Source organism: Odontomachus brunneus, unplaced genomic scaffold, assembly GCF_010583005.1.
Source record: "Odontomachus brunneus isolate Ranch 3 - 2012 unplaced genomic scaffold, Obru_v1 Obru_scaffold_081, whole genome shotgun sequence".
NCBI lineage: Eukaryota > Metazoa > Arthropoda > Insecta > Hymenoptera > Formicidae > Odontomachus > Odontomachus brunneus.
Genome location: NW_022639531.1, coordinates 626,557 through 639,108, shown reverse-complemented (window position 1 = coordinate 639,108; position 12,552 = coordinate 626,557).

Below are 12,552 nucleotides of genomic sequence, written 5' to 3'. Positions count from 1 at the left end.
CTCTCTCTCTCTCTCTCTCTCTCTCTCTCTCTCTCTCTCTCTCTCTCTCTCTCTTGCTTCTGCACACCTCCCAAACCTCAAAACATTCTAAAAGCCCCCTAAACCTTACCCTCCTACGCTCCACGTAACAAATAAGCGCCGCTAATTCCGATAATTAGTAACGACGTCGCCTGACGCGAAAGACTAAACGCCGCGCTTATTCGTATGCTTTTAACCGCTCGCCTCGTTTTCCTCTCTTCCATTATTTTTCCCAAAACTGCAAATTTTTTTATCCTTGCTTCCAAGCTACTATTCTTGGTTTCTGGGTTGAACTTTTGGTAGTAGAAAAAGTTATATTTCTCGGATTTCTTTGATTTTCAGATGTGTTACGAAGGTTGGATATACATCCGTCAAAAAAGTGTTAATAGCCTCCGAGGTGAAAGTACAAATGATTCAGAACTCTTCTACTCCTTGTAGCATATATTAAAATTAAAGAAATCCGAGAGGTGTAACCTCTTCCTATCTAATTACTGAATTCTTTTTTCCATTGCGGAAATTACTTTTATTACACATCACGCTCTACGCGCGAGTCGCGATAACGTAAAGACAAAACTTGGGCGGAAATCGAGCGAAACGTAAGACGGATAAAATCCCGTTTCCTGCAGAACAGGCCGAGACCACGTCTCCGTATTTATCCTCGGAAAAGGAGACATATATCGGTCCTGGCTCTCGATGACAAGACTGCCTTGTCTCGCGGGAAGCCTCCCTCAGGATCGCGGCGCATAAAAAACATGCTCAATACCGGCAGCGAGAGGCAATGACGGTGGCGACGACGAGGAGAGACACGAGACGTGCGCGTGCCGACGACACATTGTCTCCCCCTCCGTTTCCTCCCTCCACGTGTTACCGATCTCGCGGATGTCGGTTTACATATTTTTAACCACTTTTTTTTTCGAATCCTGCAGTCAGCCTCGTCTGCCCTCTATCTCTCTATCTCTCCTTCTCTTCTTCCGCCCTTTCCCTCATGCAAGCATGCCTACGAAGCTTTTTCACCGCGTCTCTCTCTCTCTCTCTTTCTCCGTCTTCGGGTTACTGTGGAACGCGAGCGTGCGCGCGTTTCACCCCGAAAAGTGGATATTTTCGTTCGGAAAAAAGGGCGAAAAAAGCGCGGATTCGTTACACGAAGCACGAGGGTCGTTTCTGGTCCGCGTGCAAACGAAGCGGGCACGTCGAACGAACGTCGACAGCAGCAGAGAGAACGAACGTCACGGGGGTCGCTCGCAGGGGGAAGCGGAGAGAGAATCGAGAGTAAAACAGCGATGGTTGCGAAGGGAAAGTGAAAACCACGCATCTGCGTATGAGAACGGGAGAGGGTGAGAGTCCGGGGGCGAGGCACGTTGTCTCTCTCTCCCGGAAAGTGGAAATTCGACGATAGCAGCACGCAAACGGGGCAGGAGAGTGAGGCGCACCCTTATTACGGGCGCGCGCTCCGCACGAGAGCGGCGAGCAAAAAGCACCTCGAATCCTTTAACCGAGGGAAATAGAAAAAAGGCAGCCGGTGATTTATCGCGTCACGCCGCCGATTTAAAGTTGTCGCGAGAACGCCGACTTTTTAAATAGCGACCGACGTTCGAGATGCCGAATGCGTCGCGTTTTCGCACACGTTTATCCCGATATTCAGTTCCAAATAGCTTTTATGACGGTGTAAAGAACTCTATATTTTTTATTATATTTCTGAGACAAATATACTATATTTTGAATTAATCATTAAATTTATATCTCATATAGATTTTCATGATTATCAGTGAAACAATCGATGATGGAAATCCTACAACTTTTTTTATCACATCCATGAGACAAATACACTGTATTAAATGAATCATTAAATCTACAGCGTATAGTAATGTAAATTTTGCGTTATATTGATAATTAAATGTCAACAAATAAAGTTACTGCCAAATTTACGCATATCTGTCTATCCGGGACCATATAATAATGTAAATTTTTTCTTATATAAATACATAAATGCAGATTTTTAATCAAATTGACTAAAAGTCATACTCAAATTTTTATATCATACTTTATATGATATGTTGCGCACGTTTTCAACGAAATTTGATGATTCTTTTTAAATTTATATCTCTTTTTCGTGTTTTGTCATTTTATATGATAAATTTGAATGTCACTTGAGCTACTCATAAGGAACGCAAACTTTATAAATCAACTAATAAAATTGCTGTCAAATTTATATACAGCTCTATGTAAATGGGTATATTATTTATTTCCCTTTTGCACACATTTTCTTCTTGCAGCTTCCCAGACAGATTTTCATGATTATCACGATGTGAAACAATAGATAATGAAAAAACTCTAAAATTTTTCTAACTTCACTTATGAGTCAAATATACTGTCTGTAATTAATCATCAAATAATTATACAATAATGTAAATTTTTCGTCACATTGATGCGGCAACATATCTACCAAAAATTATATTCAAATTTGCATTACATTTTATATGACATGCTGTTTTGAACAAATTTTGACTGTCCCTTCAGTATTTCTCTCGTATTTCTATTTCATCATTCTATATAATAAGTATGAATGTCACATGGATTATTCATAGGAACGCAATCTTTACAAATTGACTAATAAAGTCGCTGTCAAACTTACGGACACCTGTCTGTCTGAGACACATCGCGTCATCGAGAGAGAAACGGTGCTCTTGCGTAAAGCTCCCGGCATTACCACGAACCTTCGTGAATCACGCTGGATCCCCGTAACTTAACGCCGCCGTTTACCGTCGTATTACTAATCAATAATCCCGGTATTAAAGTTTCGAGTTATATATATTTTAGTATCTCCTCGAGGAGAGCCGGCCCCCTCTCACACTCGCCAACCACCTCGTCCTCTGCTGTACTTCGTAATCTCATCAAAACTTTCCCATTAGACAGCCACGGCCCAGAGTATTCGGACGTTACGACGCCCGATATTAATTTCATCCGCGGGGGCTCCCAAGCGTCGTCGCTCTCTCGTTCTCGCAGATGATCGATGAAGGAAAGCTCTCATCGACATTTAAGAACGCCGAGGAACGGCTCCATCGTGCGCGCGCTAACGCCGCTGGGCCATGTTAATCCCGGCGCTATTGTCGTAACGCTCGGCACGTTATTCGGGTGACCAATCAAGCGTCAGTAAGCACGCTTCGATCGAGCTTATGCGCCATAAAATAGAAATTGCTGCCGCGGGTAATAAAGGTTCAGCGACCCTTCCGCGCGTCGCACACTCGCGTTCTTACTTCGTACGGCGACTCCTCGTGGTCACGCAGCCACGATTTATTCCGAACGAATTGTCCGGCGGACTTCTTTCCACGACGACAGACATCACAAGGGAGGCAAAACCTGCTCGGTCGTCTGTGCGTAAATTCTAATTATTATGCCCGCCTCTCTGCGTTCTCTGGGATACTCGGTGATCTCTTTGTTTCCAATAAACAATTAAGGGGTCGTGCAGGAGTGTATGAAGTTGGCACCCCACTTTTTGAAATTTATAATTTTGAAAGTTGTTCCAGATTGTTCTGACTTTGTACCACATTGTTCCAAAGTGATATTGCTTCATTCGAAACGGTTTTCGAATAAAACAAAAAAAATGATTTTTTGAGCTGGCACCCCACTTTTCGAAAATCGAACATTCTGATACCGCAATAGATTGTTCTAGTTGTTCCAAACATTGTCCCAAAAGGACAAATCCGTAAGTTGAATTATAAGTCCAAAAAATGAAAAAAATGATTTTGACCTGGCACTCCATTTTTTGAAAATAAAGCATTCCGATACCGATATAGATTGTTCTAGTTGTTCCAAACATTGTACCAAAAGCACAAATCAATAAGTTTAATTATAAGCCCGAAAAATTAAAAAAAGTTTTTTGACAAACAGTCTATTGAATCAAGAGTAAACTTATACTATCTTTCTTGTTTCAACCGAGATCTTTTTGTTCTGAGTTGTTCTAGGCTTAAGAATTATAGTTCTATAGTATGAGACTCATAAGATCATTCGTTCTCCGAAAATTCGTAAAAAAAATCGATTTGACAGTACTCGACGTCAAGAGTAAACACATGCTTCCTTTCTTGTTCCAACCGAGATCTTTTTGTTCTGAGTTGTACTAGGCTTAAGAATTATAGTTTTAGAGTATGAGACTCGTAGCGTCATCCGTTCTCCGAAAATTCGAAAAAAAATCGATTTGACAGCACCCGACGTCAAGAGAAAACACATGCTTTCTTTCTTGTTCCAACTGAGATCTTTTTGTTCTGAGTTATACTAGGCTTAAACGACGAAGCAATTTCACTTTATTTTGTCATGACATTTTGTAATTATCCGCCAATTTTCCTATAATAAAGATTAATTTTTGTAAGAAATCATCTTTTTCAAAATGTCTGTCAAATAGAACAGAAAGTTTAACATTTCAATCAAGAATGTTAAGTTAAAACAAAAATTCGATTTGTGCTTATTACGTAAAATCGAAGCAGTTTTTTCTCTGGTAAAGTTTTTTACGATATTTTTATAAAAATAATAAATTCTTTCTTAGAATATGCGGTACTAAGCTTTTCTTAAACTTATATTGTATCTTAAAACTGTTATCAAGAAAATTTCTTTGTTGCAAACAGCCGTTACTTGAAAGAAGGAAAGTGGATTGAATAATCACTCTTCTCAGCAACAGAATAATATCTTTCTATGTATAGGGATATCTTTAAAATAACAAGTATTGCTCGCATAAAAACTTGTCATAGTGAATCATTATTAAAAACTTTTATTTCTGGTGTAAATTTTTATCGATGTGTATTGATGGACATATTTATCGGGCAGACGGATATAATGTATCGCGCGCGTTCCACTCTTGAACAACCGAGCGACTCGTTAGATGTCGAGATATTAACGCTCGAGCGGACAGGTAAAAAAGCTTAGGAAAGGTGCGCCGCGAGACGAAGGACCCTTCAGGTGCAAGCTTCGAAATAGGATCGTAAGGCGACAAGAAATTAATTCGAATGGGGCGCGTGTGAAATATCTTTACGACCCGGCGCGGGGCGCATACGTTACGAATAAAGAATACAAATTCCGAACTGGTCTTCTGCGTCGGTTAAATCTCGTCTTGCCAATTCGACGGCCCGGCATTATTAGAGTGGAAACGCTGGCAGAAACGTGTAGTGAAATTTGAATTAAAAAAATTCTGCATCACTTTACGTTTAGTAGATAGAAAAAAGATTTGGTTGGATTAACCGAATGTCTGATGAAACATAAACTTAATCATAACTTAATCTTAAACAGCGTATGAAATGTTCACGTGTTGAAAATAATTGATTATACAAAAGTTCTCGCTTAATCTCGTTCACGTGTTGAAAATAATTGATTATACAAAAGTTCTCGTTCTTTCGATTGTCTTCAAACTTATATGAAAAAAGTTTGGTTGACATTTAACCAAATGTCTGGTGAAATATGAATGAATCAAAAATTTTGGTTGAAATTACCAGAATTCTGTTCAAGTTCATAAAATTTCTGGTTAACTTGGATGGTTACGAGTTCTGGTTGACCAGAAGTTTTGTTAACTTGAAAATTGCAACTTCTAGTTAGAAATCTTATTGACTTCATGTTTTACCAGATATATGGTTAATTTAACTAAACCTTTTTCATGTAAATTGGAAATCAATCAAGAAAACATCAAGCGAGAGTTTTTGTATAATCAATTACTTTCAATACATAAATATTTCATACGCTGTTAAAATTAAGAATAAAGGGATTGAGAAGTTTTGATTGACTACACGATCTCGATGCTTACCCGTCGAAAAACGATCCTGATTACAGCCAATGGAGAGGTGGATTGATGCCAGAATGGCCATGTTGTGACACGAGCGCGAATTAATCCCTTTGCTTCGAGGGGAAAGGGTGAGGCAACGTGCTCGAATAGCAAGCCCTTTCCGAGGGATAGGGTTGCGCAAGGGTTAAGGTGGAGCAATGGCGGTGTCGGTTTCATAATGGCGGCAGACTCGTGTTCTTAATTAGTCCATTTAATAAGTCCATTTTCACCATAGACACAATAAGAACAGATTGAAAACGCGAAACCTAAAACCGTATTTCCGTTTTTCTCTTATTGCTTGATTCAGAGAGAGATACGACTCCTGCCTTTTTCTATCTAATCTTTTCTGTCGCTTCCTATCTTTGCTGTCAAAGTTGGCATTTCCTGTGGGCATTTCCGATCTATTGTTATTATGTTTACGATTTTATTGAAAAAACTTTTCACGTTATCTTTCAAAGAACTTATCAAGAAGTTTCCGAGCTATCTGCAATTATACGCGCACGCGCACGGAGAAAATACTGAGGATATCACTAAATATGGTTGCCATAACAAAATATGAATGTTAATTTCTACTCATGCATATAAGATGGTTGCATTAACCGTGGCACTCTGGAAGTGATACATTAGCTTTCTTTGCTGCTTGTCCATACGTATTTGAGAGTCATATTAATAGTTGTCACTTGAAACTTGCCTCATGAGATACTCAGTTTTCTATTCAAAGTGAGATTTAAAATTTTTTGTTAAATTATATGATATATTATATTTGTAATCGTGATTCAATTGAAAAAACCTTTATGTAACTCTGAACTCAAATTTGAATATCTCATTTGAGAGGAATTTCAAGTAACGATTATTAATACGGGTTTCAATAATGTATTGTATAACTAAACATTACAGATCTCTCAACTATAGTATTTGTTGCGCAGATCAACAGAGAGACAGCAATACTTTTTTGGTTGACGCAACTATATGTATAAATATGTACTAAATTGAGCATTACGTGTCATAAGAACTGTGGTTTTGAAAATCGTATAGATACAACCTTTAGTGTCATATCTATTTAACTTAAAGTCATATAAATTTTGCCCTTAACCTTTATAGAATATGGATGTAGCAACTATAGCAGTATTCTCCGTGCAGGAGCGATTTCTAAGGGGATCTCTTTTTCAATAAAAATTCGTTATTGGTACATTTAGAAACCTTCGATTAAGCGGCTTTGAATTAATTATCAACGAGCACAGGTCTCGACGCGGCGAAATGTCCGACGCAGCTTCTGCTTTGATATTCAACGGACGTTTGTTTCCGCTTCCTGCGAGCCGACGTTCAGTTCCGTTAACTAGTCGTAAGGACGAGGAGCGCGCAGGAGACTCGTACGCGAGACGATTTATTTCGCGACATGAATATTCAGCGTCGTCCTCGTAACTTGTTTCCTGTCATTTGAGAATCTATAACCGCCGGTGGGCGGCGTCATAAATTTTCGGAAAAAGGAAAGAATGAAGAAGGACAGAAGTACGCACTGTCGCCATAACTCACCGGAAACGCCACCTCCGCAGGAAAGGTGCGAACCTGGCAGTCTAATGAGACCCTTGACTGTTTAGAATGCTCGATCTCGCGTCGATGATGGAAATCTATGACACTAACCCTCAGCTGCAATAATGGACCACCGTCCGTGGACACGGCCATTATAACGGCATTTTAAAAAATCCTAATTCTCGAAGTGTCCTTTCGCGCTCAGTAAAAAAAATCACTGTATACTATCATACTTAATCTAAGAAAGGAAAAACCGAAATAATAGAAAGCTCCTTAAAATAGATTAACTAACAGTGAAATATTAACGGCACATAAGGAATTTTATCCTCCCACAATCATATTAATATTAACAAAGTAATATTAACATTAAATTATAAAATATTAAAAAAATATATAAAATATTAATATTAACATTAAAAAAGTAATATTAGTAATTAATAGTACTAAGACATCCGTGCCTGCTCCTTATGTGCCGTTAATATCTCACTAAGAAAGGAAGGCCCTGAAATAGAGTAATAAAGATTTGACCAATTTTGCGTTATCTTTTCAAATCACTCACGTACGATAAACGAATACAGTATGAAATATAAACAGCTCAAGTGATAGATGAAAAAATCTACTAAAATAAAGCACTTAAATAGACTTCCATGATTACTGCAACGTGAAACAATCGATGATGGAAACTTAGCAGTTCTTTTAATTACATTAGAAATAAATTGTATTAAATTAATCATTAAATTTATACATCATACAATAGTGTAAATTTATGGTTGTTCTAATGCGGCAAATTTATAAAGAGTTACACGCAAGTTTTCATATTACGTTTTTACATAACATATTATTCTAAGTAAACTTTAATAATTCTTTTCGCATTTTTTTTATATTTCTCTGGTCCATCATTCTACATGATAAATATGAGTACTATATGAAGCACTCTAATGCGATCTTTACAAATTAACTAATAAAGTTTCCGTCAAATTTAATATAGAAACAATTGATGATGGAAATTTAATAATTATTTTAATTATATTATATAACACAAATATACTGTACTAAATTAATCATTAAATTTACATCATATAGTGATGTAATTTTTTTTTTGTTATATTCATGTAGCAACAAATTCACTAAAAATTACACAATTATTTTTATATTGCACTCTTTACATATTTTTTTCAACAAATTTTGATAATCTTTTTGATAATCATATTTCTTTCGTTTATTAATATTTCTCCATTTCACTACTATATGTGATAAATATGAGTGCCATGTGAAGTACTCATAAGGGTTGCAACTTTTACGAATCAACCAGTAAAGTTTCTGCAAAATTTATGTAGATCTATCTATCTAAACGATCTTAATAACGAAGTGGGAATCGACTCGTCGTGACGTACATGATTTCCTGTTTTATACTTCCACTCCTAGATCGCATAAGGATCGTCCTAAGCGGGACTTATCCGCCGCGCTGATAGCACATCCCGTCAACAGCTATCTGCACGCGATACTCCCACATAAATCACGATTAAGGCAGCCACGTGTGGCCACGATACACGTCGCATGAACCAGCCGCGAGACGGCGCGAGAGATATGTTTATTGCGGGCAGCAGTGCGACCAGCAGCTTGGACGTGTACACACACGCACGTACGCATACACGCATTCTGTCCCATGAGCCTCTCCGAAATCATTACCGACAATGGCGCGCCACAGACGGCCATCGAGCTCGGACAATGAGCAGTGTTGGCAGCGACGTTGTCAGCCAACCCCCGAGCATACAGAGAGGCTGCCAGCCTCACCTCTGCATCCCCGCGATTCTCGTCACTCTGTCCTTCTCTGTCTCTCCTTATGTCCGTTTCTCCCTCTGTCCGATCCAGAAAAAGGAGGGGACCCCGTGCAGATTGCACAACCGTCCGACGCCAGCTGGCCAACCCCTTGACCCCGACAGGGTGGACGCTCGATTCGCTCGTAAAGATCCCACGTACGTAACCCGGCCCCGGGTTTCTGACCAAAGGGGGTTGAAGAAGAAAAGGTGTCCAGCCGGCCGTTACCGTCGCAACTCGCTGCTGACCGACTGGACGGGTGTTAAACGGGGCGCTCGCGCGAGATGACGTGTAAAAAATTCGAGAGGTGCGAGGAGAAAACGGGAGGGCATAAAGGGGCTGGGCACGCAGAGGTGTACGCCAGGTGACAGGTAAATAGGAAACGCCGTTCCACGCGCCGTAAGGGTGTGAAGGTAAATCCGGTTCTTTGGATCTCGCGCTTTTCTCGCGCCGAGAATCCGCTCTGGATTCGCACTCGTGTCGCACGAAGCGAAGGCGCGGGTCCGAAAGTCCCGATGGCATCCGATGCCATCCCGTGAACGTTGCGCGTTCGTAACCAACGCAGGAACAGGTGACTCTCAAACGCGATGACTGCGACGACGGGCAGGCCGCAGGAACGGAGCAGCTGTATGCCGTAGTTCCGGCCGCGCTAGATACCTCTTGTCTCGGTGTTTGAGGAACTTTTTTCCTTATCTTTGCCTGTCGGAAACGAGTTTTCCGTTCTAAGGGTCGCTCCGAGCGCACACGCGCGCATTAGGCATAGAAATTTTGTAGAAATCCTTTTTATCCTTTAATTTACTCCACCTACATTTCACTATTAACCGGTGAATCTCAGCTTGATTATCAACGATCAAGATACTACTAAGAAGCTAGACAAGTGTACATTCATAAATTTGTCAATAACTTTATACTAGTCGATTTGTAAAATTTCGTCTCTTTTTTAATGATTTATGTGGCATTCATATTCATCGCATAGAATAACGAAATAGAAAGATACGAAAGAATAACGAAAGAATAACGAAATAGATAGATAAATAGGAAGAAATAATAGAAGAATTAAACAAAGTTTGTTTGAAACAATATATCATGCAAAATGTAATATGAAAATTTTTCTAGTTAAACTAAAACTACTTTCTAATTAAACTAAAAAATTTTTTAACTAACTAAACCTACTTTTAATAAATTAGTTGCTGCATCAATGTAACAAAAAATTTACATTATTGTGTATATTTTATAATTAATTCAATACAGTATATTTGCCTCATGGATATAATAAAAAAAGTTATAGGGTTTCCGTCATCGATTGTCTCGCGTCATAATAATCATACAAGTTTATCAGAGTAGATAAACAGATGTACGTAAATTTGGCAGCAACTTTATTGTACTTTATTGTTTATTAGTCGACTTTATTGTACAGTAATGTCGCCTTATGAATGATTCATGTAAAATTCATACTTATCACACAGAATGACAAACTACGAAAATATACGAAAGAAATATTAAATAATATTATCTACTAGAATTAACAAAAGTTGCTGAAAACAATATGTCATAATCAAATTGTAATCTGAGTGTAATCTTCAGTAAATTTGTTGCTGCCTCAATATAACAAAAAAATTTATATAATTTTTTTACATGATATAAATTTTACAGTTAATTCAATGCGGTACACTTGACTCATGAATGTAATTTAAAATTTAATTAAAATGTAATTAAAAATTTGTGGAATTTCCGTTATCGACTGTCTCATGTTGTGATAAGATAATCCATCTGGCGATATCTAAAATAAGAAAAAAATTAACAATTCAATAAGAATTCTTTCTTAAATCGCTGGCGCGCGATTCCAATCTATACTTCTTTATTTCACCGGACCAAGATCGCTGAAAACATGGTTCCTATGGCAGGTACTTTACGACCGCCCATGTGGCGGCTGGTTCTGCATCGGCGTCTCTCTCTCTCTCTAAGTCACTCTCTTCTATCCGACCGACGCAGTTTTTTTATGAGACCCGTGCCGGACCCCTTTCGAAACTACCTGGACGCGTGCGCGGCGCGTTTCTGGTCGTAGTTCTTTTTTACGAGAAAAAGAAGCCGCGCTACCTGGAACACCCGGGAGAGACGAATTAATATATCGGGTAATGGATTAAGGCCCCGGGGCCTACCCCAACGTCAACGTCGCCGGCGCAACCCTCTCCTCTTTCGATACCTGCGTATCGCCGTTGGATGCACGCGCGCTTGCGGTGGACGCGTAAACCGTGTGCACCGCACACGCCATTGTGCAAGGGAGGCTCGATAGGGTTGCGAACGAAAACGAACGGTCCCTGCTCTTTTCTACCGTTTTTTTTCTCTCTCTCTCTGCTCTCGCGCGCAGTGCTGCGGCCTGTAGAGTAATTGGAAAGCGATATATCCTTCCGCTCGGTGAAAACGGATGCTTTATTGAGTGGCGCCGACCCGCGCGCCATAAAAGTCATCGACGGCGACGAGTACGCTCGACGACAGGTTCACGATGGGGAGGAACAGATGCGCGCAGTTTCGCGAGCTATCATCGCGCCGAGGCACGCGTACGACTTTATTCGATTTAAATTTTACGTTGCATCAATGGGGATTTCATGAATTATTAGCACTGGAATCAGAGGTTTGGGCGTTTACGAGTAAAATATGATGCTCTACGTCTACGTAAAAGGTATATGAGATGTCATCTATGTGGGCAATACGTAACCTATTGATGTTATTTGAAGGGCGTATGACTTACTAAAGCATTTATTAAGGAGGATAGATATTTTTATTTAACCTTTAGAATATTGATATCAATTTATGAACGTTGTTTCTCTCTCCCAAAGCGAGCTAGCGCTCGCAGAATTCTCTGGTGACATTCTTCTTCAAGATTAACCAAGTTGTCATATGATAAAATGAAAATGTCATGCAATTTGTTATCTTTCTTAAACATTACATTTACAAATGATATCCAAAAAATGATATCCTCTCTGTAAATGTCTCATTATTTAATTACACTTTTCTGTATATCTGAATGTAATTTACAATATTCTACCGAGTTTACTTTGTCTATCAGAAAAGACATCGTGCATATACATTACGTAGACAATATATAAACAAACCACGTTGATGTAATTTTGAAATCTACGACACATAACCTTGACTATTAACAATTGGCTAACTTATTTCTATCATGGCAGTTGAAATGACAGAGTTTTGAAAGAATGTATAATATATGGGAAAATGTGTTCATTTGCTTTAGTTGCTTTATTTAGTTTTATTCGTCATTTAAAATCCAACATTATAAATTTGAATATCCTTTGCAAGGAATTAAATTCGAAGCAGGAAATTCATTCTATAGAAATAAAAAATTATTAAAATTCGAGTAACTCGAT